This window comes from Pseudopodoces humilis, chromosome 6 (genome assembly GCF_049639895.1).
Source record: "Pseudopodoces humilis isolate 2021_Gansu_Grassland_sample_001 chromosome 6, ASM4963989v1, whole genome shotgun sequence".
In the NCBI taxonomy this organism is placed as follows: Eukaryota; Metazoa; Chordata; class Aves; order Passeriformes; family Paridae; genus Pseudopodoces; species Pseudopodoces humilis.
The window spans coordinates 49,725,588-49,745,164 of record NC_142205.1 but is presented as its reverse complement, the minus strand read 5'-3'; the positions used below and the strand labels follow the sequence as shown (position 1 = coordinate 49,745,164).

Below are 19,577 nucleotides of genomic sequence, written 5' to 3'. Positions count from 1 at the left end.
AAGATGGAGATGGAATCCTGACTATTTCTTTTCCTGAAAAACAGTCTATCAGAACTAGAGTTTGGCACATGCAAAAGTAAATTTATTTCATAAAATGTTGTGGATGGACTGCTCAAACATTTCAGAAAAACCTGTTTATTTCATCTACTCACAGTATGTAAATATTCAGTCCTTTAGGCCAAACATTATTCTCACAAAGCTTCCTTTTTATATTATAGTAATCCTTGAAGTTCTCCTGAAAATCATGGAATCATAGCACGTTTAGAGATTGGAATGGACCTTAAAGGTCATCTAGTCCCTACCTGCTCTGCCATGGGCAAGGACACCTGCCTCTGGGACCAGGTTGCTCAGAGCCCCGTTCAGCCTGGCCTTGAACACTTCCAGTGTTGGGGTATCTACAGCCTCCCTGGGCAACCTGTGCCTCACCACCCTCACAGTAAAGAATTTCTTCCTAACATCTAACCTAAATTTCTCCTCTTTCAATTTGTACCCATTTCTCCTTGTCCTACAGCTGCAGTTCCTGACAAAGACTCCCTCTCCAGCTTTCCTGCAAGGTACTGGAAAGGAGCAGGGGGATAATGCTGGTTCTGAGTAACAATGTGTGAATCATTTAAACTGTTCTAATCTCAAGCCGTGATTTTCACCTTCTGTGCCCCTAGTTCTCCTTTCCAGCCTGCCACAGCAGGAGGAGAAGGAGTAAGCAAGAGGCAGGATGGTTTGGAGAGTCTCAGTGGAAGCACTAAACTGGGGAGTACCATTCCTAAATCACAACATGGATGAAGCAACCCCCTTTTTCCTACATGACATAGCAGATCAGTTTGATTGGCATTCTTTGCCATTGTTTTGGAGAAAAGCAATCAATATTTCACAAACTACTTGTTATTTCACAACTTTTTCTCTTTAAAAAGGAGCTTTTCAAACAATTTACTATTTTCAAGTGAAGATTCTACAAATACAGACAATGACTTTATATCCATTTAGAACCAACCTGGATCTTTTCTTCTGGGTTCTTTTCATTCCACATCTTCATCTAAATCAAGCGCCAACTGAGTTGCTTCCACCTTTTAGGCAACAATGTCTAACAGCATGTTTTAAGGATGTCTCTTGCATATTTCTAGCTGAAACCATTTATCTGTTCTGTTATCATTAAGGAACGTGGCTGACCTTATAGAGCTATCTAAACTCAAATGTCTAGAAGTGCATAAGAGATAAGCCTGCAGGTAAAGAGAAGGGACATTACTTCAAGAATAGTTGATGCAAACTAGTCCAAATCCACCTACAAGAATTAAAATAATTATTCTTCAGGCAGGTAGAATTGTTTTGTCCGCATGAAAAAATGTTGCTATATTCATACAGTAAACACAGATGGTTAAATATTTTCAATTCATAATAGCTAAACATTTATAATTCATAATATGAAATTTGAGACTATTTAAGGCACTGTGACAGAGCTTTTATTACAGCACAATTGTTTGCATGCATGGTGATTTAAGAACGGTACTTCAGAAAAGTAGTGAACATTACTGCACAAAAGTATGAAACCATAATATTACCTCTACTACAAAAATAGGCTAAATTCATTCCAGGAAATATTATGAGAAAAAAATTACTGGGAGAAATTAATGTCTTCAACAGGAAAAATCTTAATAGTTTATCCTTAAATATATCAGCTTATCATTTTAGCACGAATTTGATGTCTGTATCTATTTTCAAGGCAAATTATGTCATCCATGCTTTAGCAGTGGCCTTTTTATACATTTTATTTTTTCCTATTAAATATATCTTTAATTGTCACAAGAGAGTTGAATGTTCTCCCTGCAACAGTCACTATATTTTCTTCCTTCTTTCTAATTTTTTTTCACTTTCATGGGATAAGAATACTTTTTTTGTTTTTTAGTCAGTGAAATGCAGCAGATTTAGGAAAGAGCAATAATGCCTTATTATTCTCACAGTGTTTTGTTTACATTTAGTTTCCAAGAATGGGATGACAGTCACTTCCAGCAACACTTAAAAACAACAAACAACAAAACCAAACTAAAATAAATTTTAAACTTTCAGAGTCAGGTAAACAAATTTTATGTTGTTATCCTCAAATTAAAAGAATAGACAAACAGGATAATTATGTATATCCCAAATTAATACAAAAATTAAGAAACTTCAGCATCCAACAGCTAACAAACTAAATTCCAGCCCTTTATCCCTCACATAGTAAAACTTTTCTCTGTTGAAGACAAGAGGCCTCAGGAATTTTGGTAAGTCTGACACACCATGATCTTATACAACATTACATCTAACAAAATACTAAGGAATAGTTAGAGCAATCTTTAAAGCAGAAAAAATAATATGCCAGGCTGTATTTAGCACTGAAAAAAAAACAACATATAGAAGGCTGCTAAATTATTCAGAAATAGTCACTGTCAGATTAAGGAGCCAAAAGACATTTGTATCACTTTTGATCAATTATTACACTGCACATTTTTAAGAACACATCAGTGTTCTAGCTTTACAGAAAATTAGCAGGTGAAGAGAAAGCAAAGCTCCTACAAAAGTAAGTTTTGATCTGGTATGATTTCCTGCTTCTTTATGAAGTTTTGGGTAAATCAAGCACCCTCATGCTCTCAGTGGTTCTTACAGATGTGACTGTCTTTACAGCCTATTATTTGACACAGGTGGATTTCCTCTTTTATTAATAAAGCAAAGGAAAATACCAGAAGGAAACAAAACAAGCTTTTAGAGATTTCCAAGAAAATAATCTGCTATCAGTAAGTGATAACCAAACTATTTAGAGATTCAGAAAACTATCTTCTTTGGACATGAAATACAATGTTTATTTGATATTTGCCATGACATCACTCTCACACAGAAAAAAAAAAGTAGTATTTTCTTATTTGTTATTCTCTGATATTAAATCAGAGTGTTTTTCCCCCTCACTACCACCAATCTCAGTCTCAGGTTTGTATGCTATATAATTTTCATACATACACACACACACCTGAAAAGATTCCAAGGTAGCATCAGGTTTTTATATTTCCTTCACAGCTGTTGATGTTAAAGAATCATTAACGGAATAAAACATACATCCACCTACAGTAGGTTTCCTTCAGCAGCAAAATTAGAAATAGGTCTTATCTGTCAAAAAGTTCACAGTATGTTCTTGCTCATTATTTTAAAAGTGAAGACTAGAATTTAAATTTGAGGTGTTTAGGATACTGTCATCTCTGTTCCATAATTCTGTCCTTGATAACAGTTTAATTCTACTAAAAGTAAATGCTCTTCTTATTAAAGGAAGACTCCTTAAAAAAAAAATAACTTCCAATACTGCTTTTAAAATGAAAGCAGAATCAGTGTTCTCTGACCATGCTTAGATGTTATTCCTTCCCATCTTTCTGTTTTACCTGACAACTCTTCAGATCAATGGAGTCTCACTGTTAAGTTCACAGAGCCTGGACTCTCTTGGCAGATTTTAAAGAGTGTAAGTATGTGCTCTGCAGCTGTACATATTGGACAACCTGAGAGTTACATGGAAGACCCCCTGGGAATGTGCAGCAGACAAAGGTGAATCAAGGCTACAGAAGTCCTGTTGCATTCAAGTTAGACATGGGAATTCTCCCTAGCTAGATTCCGTCATTCTGGACTCTGGAATTCAACAGATGCTGATAGCAGCTTGGAGAAGGTTCAGGGGACACGTTGAAGAATAGTTGAAGGACTGAAAAATAAATACAATGCCAAAGCCTAAAGGGTTTTATATAAGAAAGAGAGAGTTAAATTGTGACATGATCACGTGCTATGAACTCTGCTGGCTTCCTTAGATGGGTTAATAGGGGCTCCTATGCCTTCACACAAAGATATAAACATGGAAAGGGGCAGGGACAGGACGAAAGAAACCCACAAAAGGTGAAAAAAAAGCACTAAAGTGAGACACATTCTGACTAAAGACATAAGTGTGACAGTAAATGTAAAGGACCCCTGAAAAAACTTACTGAAATCAAGATAAATCACCTGAAATTTTTCATCAGCACAGTGGAGTTTTTCTTAAGAACAGGATCTACATTAAGACAGATACTGGAATCAGAAACAGAAAAATAATCCCAGGAAATGCTGTTGTCTGTGACACTGTCATGTGAAATCTATTGCCATGACAAAAAATAATTATGGTTATGATTTTCCAAAGTTGGTAAAATCTTTCTATTGAACTTACTGCATTTCACATCAATAAAATTAGACTTAAACAGAAACATTTTCTATTGCAAATTTATTTAGTAATTTTTGAATCCAGTCACAAAGGATACATCTAATCCTGTTAAACAAGGAAAATTTCCTGCTAGATTCAAAATGCTCTTAATTAATTAGAGGTAATATATATGTATACAATTTATTTTCTGCATAGTGAAATGACAATCTGATATGGATTATATAAAGAAAGTAAGCTTTAAAACATGGGGAAATATTTTAAGAGTTTCTTTCATTTTTTTTTAAATCAAAGCTTCTCAGACTTTTAATACCACTTGAGAAACATCTTTCTGATCTTAAATGATGTTAACATTTTTGTCTGTTCAGTAAGTCACAATATCTTTTCAATACAATATGGAAACACATGTTCATAACTCCTACTTTTCCTTCTAATGTGTCATTTTTTATTTCCTTCCCAATGTTATTTTTATCTAAAGAAAATAAAAATTACTTCTATATATTCTTTGTTTCTTAGCTTTGATCTCACATATAAATTCATTTCAAATAGTGCCATCTTGCTTTTCTCAGACCACAGAGAGCATCAAGTCTTGCTGCAGCAGCAGTTTGATTACAGGAAGAAAGGCAGCACATTTAATGAACTCCTTATTTGATCTGCCAATGCAAATGGATTTTGATGTTTTTTCTAACATTGACTTCTAAATATTTTCACCATTAGTCTGAGCAAGGATGGAAAACAGAATAGGAAACCCACAGACACTATCTTATCTATGTGTAACAGTACAGAATTTTCAAGGCAAAGACTTCTATGCTAAATATATTGATTAGTATAGGACACAAATAATTATAATATTTTCTTTGACACAGCATAACTGACACGAAGTCACATGACTAACAACAGAGAAACAAAATAAGAAAAGGTGAAAGAAATCCATCTTAGCTGTTTATAAAATTTATGAAGAGTTGAAATTCAGGTGGTGAAAAAGTTTATTCTGTATGATAGAAAGTTCAGAGAAGAACAGTGCAGAAACTATGGACAGACTGTGAATCCACAAGAACAAAACTAAACTGGATTTTGAAAGAGGGGTAATACCAGGACCAAGGTAATACCAAGGTCTAACTTCCAATCCACATCAGCATAAACCCAGAGAATCTGTATGTTTGGGAAAAAAACTTAAAAGTTGAGAAAATTTGTAGGGCAAAATTACAATCTTTTAATTCATGTAGATTTCTAGATTCCAAAATAAGTGTAGTAGAAATATTAAAGTGTCATATGTGGAAACAATTCCAGAATGAGGGAACAAAAGGGAATGTCAATAGAGTAGAGCCAGCAAGCTATCAGTTTTTTCTACTGTGATTTCCTGGTCAGGAGTTAATTATGGAAAATAATGAATGACACACAATATCAAGTTGTTCATTTAATTGCTCATTAATTTTCAATGTCACATGGGAAACTTAGAGACTGTGTGTGATATGATAGAACAATGGAAAAAGCAGAGAAGACATGAAATATAAATTTTATGTTCATATGAAAATACCAAATAGTACTACATATATCAGAGCTTTGACACAAATGCTTTCAGACTTCCTAAATTGTTACCCAAAGACAATAAGAAAAGGCTTCTAAATTCTTCTTTTGTTCCAAACCTACCCCTCCCTGAGTTTTATACACATAAACAATAAATATATTTCTGCAAATCGAAATACGGTTTTCTACAGTTAGATGCCTTTTTTATTTCATTCCAACAAAAATGGAAATAACCTTTTGAAAGGAATCAGCAACTCCACTGTAAAGACAGGTTAGGCTGAGTATCTAAAAAGCAGACCTAGTACTTTATCAACAAAATTCTTGCAGAATATAGTGTTACATATAATTACATATGGCGTAGATCTATAACATATACTATGTTATATAATATATATCATAGAGTGTTGATGACTGAAATGTGTAACTTAACCAGTCATACTTTATATTCATTAGAAATTACACACAAATTGTGCATTGCCTTGCACATAAATTAAGCGTACATTTTCTCCTGCTTAATTAGCCTAATTTAGTAAAAAATCATTGCAAACATACTTTCAGAAAAAGCATGTCAACAACTTAGTTCTGTTGAGGTATTTTAACTCCAGTTGATTGGAAGCTGTTCACTGATGTAACTTTTTTTCCAAATTAAATATGGAATTATCTTTCTTAGATGCTCATAGTTTTGTTTCTCCACCCTTCTGAAAGAAACTTTAATGACTTAGCTGATAGCATATCTGTCATTAATCTTGTTAAAAAAACAAGAAGAGCTCCTTAGAGGAGGGAAATGAGGGAAATTGTTCTCTTTATTCTGTCATTTCATGTAATCAGCTAGGAGTACATGAATAAAGAAGCACAACTAACCTTTCTGATTCTTTTTATTCTTATTCTTGTAAATAGCATCACTAACCAACAAAAAGGAAAATGCATCGAAGTCTTCCATGCATAACATTTGCAATTTCTGAGAATATATTTTCCTAATTCATTTTTTCTTTTGTTCTCTTGATAAAGAAGAAGGCTTCTGCAAATTATGCTCTTGTAGATTTATAGTCATGCTTTTCAACAGCTCAAAGGCTGCTCTGAGTTTTTGCCTGATGTTAGATTAAAAGATGTTTTTCAAAGAAATAGATGAGCATTACAAAGTTATATCAATGTGTAAGAAACTTTTCTCTAAGGAAAAAAAAGTCCTGTTTCCACTGGAATAAAAAATGTGTAGAATTGTTTAAAGAGAATAATCATCACATATGTTTTGCTTAATTATATAGAATTAGGAAAAATAATTGACTACGGGATAAAGAACGGTGCGCATTTAAATGCTAAATTCATGCAAGAAACAAAAACTAACGCTCCTGCACTATTGTAAAGTAACATTGAATTGTTATGGGATTGATATGAGGAGAGCCATCTAACATTGTAAACATTTGAATAATTACTTAGGATAAATAGTGATGTTTTATTGTGATGTAAAAGGCTTGCTGATTTCTCCAACTAAATGCCATTACAAGAAATTGCAGTTACAAATATAGAATCTGGGTGCACAGCAAAGGCTGATAAAATTAACCTTTGGATCCATGCGACACTAATTGGGAAAAGAAACACTGGAAGCTTCTCATACAGACTAGGAATTCCAAAACAAGAGTTCTGATGTTGTAATGGGGTTTAAGTTGTCTTTTATTTATAGCAGCTGGAACTTATCACTCTCAAGCTGCTCCTGTGAATTGAAACTAGATCCAAAGGAACCACAAAATTTTTTAAGTGACAGTCTCGACCATTAAGATGACTGAGATCTCTAGAAAAATTACAACAGAAAAATTATTTATAGGCATGGCTGAATGCAAAAGAAGACCAGGTAAGCCTTCTGTGGTGTGAAAAGAAGTCATCAGTGCTGAGCTGCAATGACAAAGGAATTTGAAGCAATGGTGGGATCTGGAACTGAAGTTGCTATGTGGTTTCCAGCCCTTCTATAGCCAGAGCAGCCAGAAAAGCTGAAGCCACAGCCACACTGTTTCCTACAAAGTTTTACACAGATCACCATATATGATAAGCTAAATCTCCCCAGCAGAATCAGTGATCACCTCAAGAATGAGATCAGTTCCATTCAGCAGGAACTTTTTAAGCCAAATTAAATATTATTTTCCATACAATGAAAAAGTCAGTCCTGAAACTAGAATTTTCTAAGACATTCTCAAGGGCAATTGCCTCCATGTCCCTCTAAATATATAGGGCAAGAGAAATATGCAAGAAAAACAGACTGTGAGACTGAGACAAACATTGTAGACCTCACAGATCACTTATTTGGAAGTAACTGATGTTCAATATGATAATAAAAGAGATTTTTAGTTCTAAATTTTCTAATATTCATAGACAAAGAGGGAAAAGGAAAAGTGGAAAGGAAGATAAGGAAGGCTTAACTGGCTCAACACCACCAACACACCACTCAAACTAGTATTTATATATATAATATATATATTATATATATATATATATATATAGTATATATATAATACTCATACTAGTATTAGTATGTCAAATGACATAAAATACCACATGTATTCAATGGGTTTTAAACATTCAAGTGCTATTCCTACATACCATTTTAGGGCCTGGGAGGTGTTAGGTTTGCATACCAAACAATATTAAAAACCTTTTGAAAAAAAACTCTACTAAACCCCTACTAATATTATTTGTTACTGCTTCATACACTTTTATCCATTGTAGGAAAAGGAAAATCTATCATATAAGTTTGCCAGAAATTATTTGCCAAATGAAAGACAATTTTTAGAAGAGCATTAAAACCCTCAGAGAATCAAAGATGAAGAAATCCTGTGATCATGCAGCCACTTCAACTCTACATTCTAAAAAACTAGGTAACATTTGGTTAAATTTGATGAGGATCCAATGACCACATCAATTGTCAGGAAACTATTCTGAGTGAAGAGTTGCCTCATGTTCAAGAAGGAGAGGCCTCAAAATTTAAAAGCATATCAGATATTTCATTAATTCTGTGCTTTTCCAGCAATAAAATCCCTTACTCCTTCCATCAACCACTGCAATAAATATCACATGGAAAGTAAAAAAGAAGTCATCTTAAGATACATATACACAAGAAATTTCAGTTTAAAATTCGAGTTTCTCCAGGATCTGCTAAAGACAGGGCTTATTTCTTCCAGGATTAAAGGTTCTGAAATTCAAAAACTTTTTGTCTCTAATCTTTTCCTATTGGAGTTTAGCAAAATGAAGTTAAGTTTCAAACCAAAAATATGCACACGCATATGCACAATCTTGGATTTTTACTTTTTTTTTAAAACAAAATTATAATAGCAAAAGTACTCAGAGCATGGATCTTTTGTCTTTTCCTCCAAAAGACTGTTTACTGAGCTTCATAAAAGCATTTTGAAAGGTTTGGGTTTTTTAATGGTCCACACTACTTTTAGAAACAAAGATTAAAGTGCTTTACAGTTGGTTTGAGTACCTTTTCAAACACTTTCCTGAGCTCTGTTCTGTACTTTCAGATAGGAATGACTGATGATTCATTCTGATATTCCTTCCACTCTACACAGGAACAGATATCTTTGAAATGATGGGAAAATTCATGCAGACATCTCAAGTCCTGTGCCCTCAACCAATCAATCAGTTAATAAAATAATGGGATCCTATGCTGCTTAGAATGTGGGATAGTTCTTGAAAGCACTAAAATGAAATTCAGGTTAGAAGATCCTATTACTCTCTGAAGTATGTTACATAAGAGAAGGAAACAGAAACCCACTACATCTAAGTTTGCTTAGATGGCCTACAACGGTATTTATATTTATTTTCACTTCTCTTAACAATGACACAAAACAAATGTGTTCATCTGATAATCTCTAGGAATAGAGAGCTAGAGATTTGCATCTTCCCAAAGCTTCTCATTTTTCCTGTGAAAGGCAGACAAGTTGTCACAACTGAGTCTGCTACTTCTGAAGAAAGTAAAACTCATACACTGGAAAGGATTTTTGTAGAGGAAGGACTATTCATTCATATTACTTTAAATACAGCTATTACTCAAATCTCACAAGCCTTCTGCCTGAGTTCTTAGTGATCACAGTGGTGACAACATTTCTCCCCTCTTGCAAAGAGCAAAGCACAGCACCACTCGATGATTTTGCAATTTTCATTCTGACATACATTCGCTTCAATTTGTATTCGATAAAATCCTGCACTTGATGTATGAGTACTTCTGTGAAAAGAAGCAATGAGGCGGAAAACTGTCTTTTGAACTTTTTCTTTCACTGCTACACAAGTCATGGTATATTTCAAACAACCAGGAACTGTTACAATCTCTGAAAGCATGTACTCTGGAATGAATTTAATTTAATCCTTACAAAATAACTTGAGTGGAAAACACAGTTCAAAAAGAGATAGTGTACTGTGAATTTCATTTACAAAGAAATAAAATTATTTGCTGTACAACTATAAGCTCTCCTCATACTCTCCTGGGATGTTATGATTTTATAAAGTGCCATTTTCTCTGCTTGTAGTGAATACAATTTTTGACTTGTCAAAAATTATTTAGATTATTTAGATTAACTTGAAATACATATAAACCCTTGACAAATATTCTGCATGCTGTGAACTAAACCCAAGTTTTGAGTTTTACTGGCTTCTTTAGAGAGGGAAATGTTCATCTTATCATGAAGTAAAAAAGATTCCAGAATAATGGACAATACCAACTAATACAGAGCTGTTGAATAACACGATGCAATGAAAGATCAGCAATTACCTCCTCCCAGAAGTTTATTTCATTAGTGGTATAGATCCCATTAAAGATTACCTCAAACTTTATTACTCTACGCTACTCAAATGGAACTCAAAACTTTGCCCTTTAGCTAAAGATTGCAAAGCAGAGCCACCCAGTGAAATTCACAGCCATATGCAGCAGGACGACTGCTGAGATCCACTGAATACGCAGATGCCTTTCTAAAATGTCCACCTATTTTTTAATTACATTGTGTTGAAAACTTTGCTTATCACTTAAAAAAATTAAAGGGTTTATAGAACAAACTGTATTATACAATCTACCTTTGTGATTCCATCCTTAAAAAACAGACACACAAAGGACTTTGAGTCCCCAGTGGAAGCCCCCAACAAGCAACTGGTGGATGTCCCTTTCTGAATTGAAAAGTGGAAAACTGAGAAGATGAATTGAGGAAAGCTATTTCTGAAAATAATAAAACCGTCTTAGTTGCAAGCTTTAAGCATGTTCCAAAAGCCACATATTGTGGCTGAGGTAATTCTCCACTTTCTTAATAGCACTAACAGATTATATTCATGTCAAAGTTAGAAAGATAAGTAGTACTAGAACCTGGACAGGTACAATTCAGTGCACCCCTGAAAACAAACTCCACGTCACACAGGTGTCCCCAGGGCATCATGTGGCCAGTGGAAAGCACACTACAGCAACATTCTCTGGTAAAACAAACAAACAACAAGCCACACCAAAAAATCCACAACAGACAAAGCCCCACAAACACACACCACCAAATCTTGGTGGTCCACGCTAGATCTGCCCTATGTACACCTTCAACTAAATAAAGATTATGTGTCAAAAACATATCATTGTATCTCTTACAGGCATATGGAAGAACAACGTGCAGATGTTTTTATATGGATATAATGAACAACCACACTACCACACTAGGGAGTTGCCATTTGTTTCAAAAGATAATGCTAATGTTGAAATGAAGACAAGCAAGAGGAGAGGAGTGCCTCCTGACTTACTGCTGGTAGCTTCAGTCATCACTCATGCAATGATTTAGAAGCCAAATAAATACAAAAAAAAAAAAAAAAGAGGGGGAATTAATGATAGATACTACATTACTTCATTTGGGAGGGGACACATATTTATTTGGGTTTTTTTCCGTTTTGTCTTCTCTTTATCCTAGTCAATGGGATTGCACAGCCCAACAGGGCACAAATATGAGGTTAGTTCAACCCAATCTGAAAAGATGATCCTTTGTTAACCTCATGTGCAAACCTTTCAAGACAAAATCTGATAATGCCAGGTAAGTCCAACCTTACATTGTTTCAGTGATTAAAATCTACCACGGAGTCAGACTTTCTTCCGCACTTAAGTCAGAAAAAACACAAAATAAACATTAACAGAGTTCCAAGCCACCAGTACACCAACATATCAATGGAAATGGATTTCAGCACAGGAGTATTTGATAACTTATCTAACAAAGATTTGGAAACCTCCAGATCCCAGAAGCCTGGAGAAAAATGAAATGTTGACATTGAGGGCTTCTGTAAAAACATCAAATGCACTGCAGAGATCCCCACAGAGCAATCTTGTACTCACAAATAACATATGATGGAGAAACACAGGGATTCGTTCCCCACAAATGCAGACATAAGAGAATTATTGTCTCATATAAATTCAGTAATAAGGCCTCCTGAAGGGATTAAAAAAGTAAAGAATTTGCTTTTGAGTACTGAATGCAGTATAGCATTGAATGTACATTCAGATATTGAATAACAGATGATTAAAACAAAGGACATGAAAATACAATTATAAAAAAGATTATGCCAGGTCACAAGCTTCCAGTTTTAATCATAATTTCGAACAAATTTCACCATGAATAGCTCCAATTGCACTACTTACAGGAATTACTGCAGATGACAGGGCATCACTAGAAGCATCAGGACAAAACATTTCCAATCTTAACGTTTACAACACCCATATTTACCTAAATTTCCATTTGAAATGCAGCTACTCATCTACTGCAGATGGTCTTTTCCTGAGTTTAAAATGAGGAAGAATTAAAGAATTATCACCATTCATGCTTTGATTTTCCCATGAACTTCAGAACATAGAATTAAGCCTTTTCATAGGGCTGAATGTATCCTAAAGGAGATGGAAACAAATTGCAGGCACTGTCAAGGCATAGAGCTAATGAGTCCAGTGAAGATCACCATCAATATCACATAGTTCAGTCCCTGAGAGTGTAAGCAAAACAATTTTACAAAAGAACACATGGAATCAATGATTCTTTCAAAGTTATACAGAGAAATATTTTAATAGAGTTAACACAAGTAAATTAATAACCAGAGGAAATTTTACAAGGAATACTAACTCTTTACTTGGAAAAAGAAAACTCTTTAGATGATATATTCAAATAAAGGTAAATTAAATTTTAATTCAGCAACATAAAATCCTAAACAAAATTACTTGCAACAATGTACCAGAATTTCTCACAAAATTATGGAAAAATATATTTTCATCATGTGCAGACATAGCTACCCAAGAAGAGGATGTTTGAAAGTAATTTGAAAGGTTGAAAGTAATTTGAAAAAGGGCCCCTACTAATTTGAGGAAACTGTAGGGTGGGGTCAAAATTTAATACCTTGCAAGTAGTCAGCTGTGGTGAAGTAATATCAGAAAGAACAAGAAATAAAGTGTTTGTATAAAAGGCAGGACATGGAATTTTTTTTCAGCTTCTATGTAACCCTGAAAATGTCTTTTTTGGGACACGTTTGAGGGTGATTATACCATCTTCACTGGTTTTCAAGGAATGTTAAGCCAATTGTACAAAGTGGAAGGAAGTAAGTACAAAGTGGCCTTCCCTAGCCAGCTTTCTGACCTGAATAATCAAAACCTCAGACACCTGCAGCCAGAATAGGAGTACACCAAGACACTCAGGAAAGATTTACTTCACTGTGAAATGTTCATGAAGTTTCATCATAGCTAAAACAGAACATGTAACTAAAAAAATAAATAGATGCATTTAGTAAAGAATACCAGGATGAACTAACAAAGGTTATTTTCTGAGCTGGAGGGCACCAGCTGTAAACAGATTAATTTCTTCTGAAACCCCTTAAAGACAAAGCTTTGTGAAAACATATCTGTGCTGTGAATTCAGACAGCTGCTTTTTCACCTTTAACAAGTATATCCAACCTATCACTCATCATTCATGGAAGTTTTCCACACTTAGCACTGTCACACACCTTAGCATCAATGAAAGTCTGTTCTCCTAGAAGTTAAGCTTCCCCAAAAAGAGAAACTCCACCATAACCCAGAAAATGATCTCTGGTTTACGGAAGTAGTTTGAAAGTTTCATATTAAGTTTTTTTTTAAATAACTAAGAAAGAGAAAGAATGCAGCTGTCCAGCTAGGGAAGCTGCCATATGCATTTCACCGCCTTCTAGCTAAACTGGTTTATCTCATTTTCAAAGTCTCTATACAGTTAAGGAACAATAGAAGTACGAAAATAATCGAAAATATATTTATAATCTCATTTTAAAGTGTTCCCAGTATATTCCAACAATAAAGGAAAAAGAGAAGGTAGAAAACCCACGTATGTTCAACCTGAGGATCCACTCCAAAGTTCACTCATCAATAAGAGCAATTTACTTTATTCATCAGATACCACGTTTCCTATTAGAAATCAAATTCTAAATGTCACTTCAGTATCATTTTATAAACTTGTAGTTACTTAGACAGACATCAGAAGCAACCAAAGCATTTATTTAGTTTTCTCAGGAAATAAAAAATAATGCTGCTTACAAAGTGAATGTTTTATTGTTTTTTTTCTCCTGATATTTGTTGTCTTTTTTGAGTTTTTTGCAGTTGAAAGTATCTTAAAAAAATAATAGAAGGTTATTCCATGGTACACATCATGGCAGTTTTACATGTATTTTATTCTTTTGTACCTATTTGTTCCTGAATTTGGGGGAAAAAAGAAATACCAGAGCATAACATTTTGCTATTGCCTTGTCTGATGTTATTCATCTGATTACAAGCTTAATTTTACAGAAAAGGCATCAAAATATTTCTAGAAGCTTTTATTCTGAAGCAATACAAAATATAGCAAGAACTCACAATCCAGAATATTCAGTGTTTATGTTGTCCTTTACCAGTGTAAACCTCCAAAAAACATCCCATTTATAAATTAGTTTGCCTTCCTGTGAATAAGCTGTTTGCAATATGATTTTAAGACCTGATCTCATATCTGTTCAATAATTATGAGACCAGAAAAAAGTATTTGATGTTTTTGTACCAATTTCATTGGGTGTTATTTCCTTGGGCTGATGTTTTAACACTTCCTTTCATCAAAGGTGAATAGCATTTTATGAAAAAATTGTATCTGAAACACAATTTCAAATTTGCTGACCATCAGTGTTGAAGATGTTGCGCAGAGCAAATTATCATAAGAAATATCTTAACATAATGACATTTCTTGCAATTTTAAGGTTACTAAGGTAATTAAGCTTTCTAAGAACTGCAACAGTTCAGAACAGACTAACCTTCAGCAATGCTTATTACACTTACAACATCTACAGTAATCATCTTTTGAATGCAAATTAGGAGGAGTTAGGATAAAAAATTAATATCTGCAGCACCAACAGTTGCAAAGTGTCTTCTAACAATGGAAATCCTTGTTAAGATGCAAAGGGGAAAAATGACGTTTTTTATTATAAAATTATTCTAATAATCTGAAATTATAATTTACTAGCAGATAGATGCTAACAGTTATCCTAATCACTTGTATATTCTCAATCCTTGATCTGTCCTCCCAATATTAATTCCTTTAGGTTGCATGGTCTATAAATTGAGATGACACATTCAAAAACTCTGGCTCATTTATTCAAAAATATTCATTCCTGTCCAGGTGTTGTGCAAATAGCTTCATTTGCAGAACAGACTTTTTCTGTTTTACAACTAGAGTTGCCATTGTCCACCAAGACAAAAACTCATTAAGGGTTGAATATTTTCAGAAATCATTGAACTTAGGGAGATTTTGGATGGCAGTTAGAACAGCAAATCTTTATTTTTAAAAAATTGATAAGTAACACTTGTGAAGTTTATGCTCCAAAGTTAAAGATTTTTCTCAGTTCCCTTCTACAGCATTTTAAAAATCTGGTTTAATTGACCAATATCAAACTAAAAATAGGAGTTAAGCCAATTCTTTTAATGAGACAGCTCTAATACAGGTTTGAGGAAGTGCAGTGTTTGGAAATATTTGAATAAGTAGTTGTAAGATGTAAACTTGAGAAAACCCTTCAGCAATAATCACTCCATCAAGGTAAGATTTCTGTGGTCTTTTAGCATGAGCAAATCCTGCTTAGCATAACTACAAAAGCCTGTAAGGACTCTGATTGGCAAGCTGTTAATGATGCACCTTTAGAATTTTCTTTCATAAAGAATGTGCTGAAATAGGAAAGCAAATTAAAAATAAGCTCATGCATATGTCCATTACTAGTACATGAACCTGCATACCTATATTTCACAATTGTCTTGTAATATGTTGGAGAAAAACTAATTTTTTAAGCCACTGGAGCTGGATAATATCTTTTCATATCTGTTTTGCCCCATTACTTTTAATTTGAGTAAAAAAATAAATCACAGTCTTATGTTGAAATTGTATCACAAATAAAACACAGTGCAATTAAATAGCTAACCTTCAATGGACAAACCAATAGCTGGAAAACGTAGAAAAAGCATGAGATCTGGCTGTAGATCAGGGAAGGAGGTATCATTACTTGCAAGTAATGATAGTAGGATCATTACTTGCAATTCCAATAGTACAATTTAATTCTGAAAGAATTCTTGCTGAAAATACAGAAAATCTTACATTTCCCCTCTCTCTTGTTTTAGATGCTTTCTTTGGAACCTTCTAGCTAACAACAAATACTGTAACAAGGGTCTATTGGCTTTCCCACCACATAAACAATAAACAGAGCTGGTGCATTTACTTCCCCTGCCTGGTTCTAGGCTGGGGTCAGGATGCACACCTGGAGAGCCAGGCCATGGATACACAGCCTCTTCCAGGCCCATCTCTTCCTTCTCAGAGCAGCAGGAGGTGCCAGCAGCTCCAAGTCAGTCCAAAACATGAGTACTGCTTCCTGGAATAAAAGGATTTACATCTAAAGATCTACTGGCATTCACAATATACCATACAAAATACAGCTATTTTCATAGACAGATAATAATTCCACTTTTAGAGGACTAAATAACAGGGCTGTACTTCAGAAATAGATCAAGATCTTTGCAATTCAGGATGCATATTAAGGAATGAGATTATTCCTTTCAGTAGAGCCATGAGGAGAAAGGTGATACACATAAGAAAATGGCTCAAGAATTTGAATAACATTCGTGACTTCTAATTTCTTCCCCTTTAATTTTTATATATTTGTAAAACATTTTTAAAACTCAATCAATAAACAACAGTTTATCTACACTGGTTTTGTTGCTTAGGTCTCCAGATATCACCTTATACAGAATTAACTGTATATTGAGGTGAGATATGAATGAAAAATTTGGTAGGAAGTATCATTCAGCATAGGCTCCTCAGCATTCATTTTGTTTGATTCCAATGGGACACCTATCGCAAGGTAGAATTTTTCAAACTACAAAGTTACTTTAAATTTCTTAATGAGACCAAGGTGTCTAGAAGACTTTGAAGCTGATGGAAGAGTAGCCAGCCATCAAACTTCAAAAAAAATTACTGATATCTGAATAAACGTAAGAAACATCCTATAGAAGTACAAATGCTTATGCTATTTAAATTATAACCACAATGACAGCACTTTCTATTTTGCCATGACTATAATGAAAGGCATAACACTGGCCAGATATTTCAGTATGAAAGACTTTGTGCTAACAGCTACTGCTGAACTGCAGTTTGAGTTCTTAGTAGCTGAAAACTATAAGAGGCAGCTCTTGAACTGGATTCATCCCCATCCTGCCAGAAAGGAAATGAAAGTATTCTTGGACAAAAACATGCTGAAAGAAAAATATCTGAGGAAAAGGGGCATAGGGGAAAACCTGGGCTGTAAATTTCAGAAAATTATTCCAAAAATAATCCTTTAGTTTCAGCAAAAAACAACAGCACTACTACTTGTCTATTTTAGGCATTTGTGTTTCTAATTTGTATCATGCACATCTAATACATGTTTCTTCAGTGTCTCTCTGGGAATATCAATAGAACTATGTTAATGTCTTCCTAAGATCAGGATAAACCAAGGAAATCTTTTCCATTTTCTACCTTTCAAAAATAAAATTAAATCATGAAGTTCAGCATTCAAATATTGATCCTTGCCACAAACAAGAAACTAACACTGCTGTTGAGATCTTGCTGCTGAACATCAGTTGGGCCATAAGTACTGCAGCAACACTAATTGCAGGTAAATGTCAGTATTTTAATGTCAGGCACAGTAGCTTCCTCCTGTTTAACCCTCATTATTAATGCATTAGCAAACATCTTTATGTTCTTAAGAATGACTGCCCTATTACTTTAGGAATATTTGAGAAGGTATTAAAATTAGATTTACTGATAAGTTGTAACTCTCTGAAGATTCCCATTGGAAAAACAGGTACTACACATTCACACTATGCTGGTATTCCATGATCTGTCTCATTCTGATGCTGTTTTTTAAAGTCTCTTCAGCAATTCTGAAAACCATCCCATGGATAAATTTAAAGGTGATTGAATAAAATTAGTTGAGGCCCCCAAACCTGCTCTGTAATAGCTATTATTTGGCTTCAGTTTGGTGAAATGTAGGGTCTTAATTTTCTTTCCCGGACTCCTTAATTATCCCTTTCTCTGCTCCTTCTAATTTAAAAAATAAATTGTTTCCACTGACACCTTCAAAGCCTTAAGGAAAAATGTTAACAACTTCAGTATAGCACAAAAGCTGTTAGAGATGAAATCTTAATCTTCAGGCTTTATGGTGTCTTTTTAATACACTCAGTGATAACTGTTATGATCATTATTATCTAACCACATTAAAAAAACTAAACAGGAACACCTCCCAAGCACTGCTTCCCTTCAGTTCCTATATTACAGGCAAATGTGGGGTTTTTTAATTTCCTTTCATATGAATTGTTTTTGCTAAGAATTGCTTTTGCAAAACATGCAGATGTATGGAAAGAGCTAACAAATTCAATAGAAAAAATTAATCTAACATCATTTTATGAATACAACTTTTGTTCCTTATTTGGGTTTTTGCTGTTGACTACATTTCACAATTATATTTTCATAAGTTATTACTACCTTCATAACTGGAAAACAACCTTTCCTATCCAGATGGAATTCTTAAGAATATCATATTTGCTAACTGAAATTTCTGAAGAGGGAATAATTATCCCCTTATCAGTGAGACTGATGCTGAATAAGTATCCCATCATCAGTGAGACTTTTCATAAGCAATGATGCAGCCTTCTTTTTTAGTGGTACTCAGAATAACTCTCACCCAGAATCTAGAAACTCAAAGTATGTCATGTCCACTGCCATTATTACATTACCCACTCAAGACTTGAAATTAGTCTTTCACTTGAGCTCGACCAACACCCTTAACACCATGAATTATATTTCACTGGGGAACATGGAGAGAATTCATTGCCAACAAATGTGCCAAGTTATCATTACTGAAGGTAGCAGATTTTGAAAGCACTTTGGCAGGGGCCACAGCAGCAGCTGTACATACCAGAAGTATCTGTCAGTTCAAAGTTTGCAATTTACTTCTCTTAGTAACACCTCCCCTCGAAAAAAAATAGCAACAAAAACAAAAAAAAAGAAAGCCAACTTAAAATTGATTTGGCTAGAATTAATATCTAGATCTCAGCACAGCTGCAGATCAATATCTTCAAGCTTAAAACAGTCTCAAAGCTGAGACTGTATCCTAAGACACTTTGGAGCATTCCAACCCAGCAACAGCAAAAGCAACTAGAGTTTTGCTTGCTGGTGCCTGCAGTGGCAGACAGCAGGAGCAGCAACACCGAGCAGCAGCTTTAAAAAAAACACCCTACAAAAGAACTGCCCTGAATTAGTGGAAGCAGCAGCTGCCCTTAGATATATTGCTCTTTCCATTTCTTTGTCTTTCAAA

General features: G+C 34.3%; 1 long non-coding RNA gene across 1 annotated transcript in view; it reads right to left on the bottom strand.

Moving 5' to 3' along the window:
- Positions 1-15,593: 15,593 nt before the first annotated feature.
- The window catches only part of LOC148184181 (uncharacterized), an 86,988-nt gene continuing 83,004 nt past the window's right edge, over positions 15,594-19,577 (bottom strand). Inside the window, exon 4 of the long non-coding RNA XR_015772773.1 lies at positions 15,594-16,595. This is a non-coding gene — a long non-coding RNA (uncharacterized LOC148184181). The remainder of the gene's footprint in view (positions 16,596-19,577) is intronic.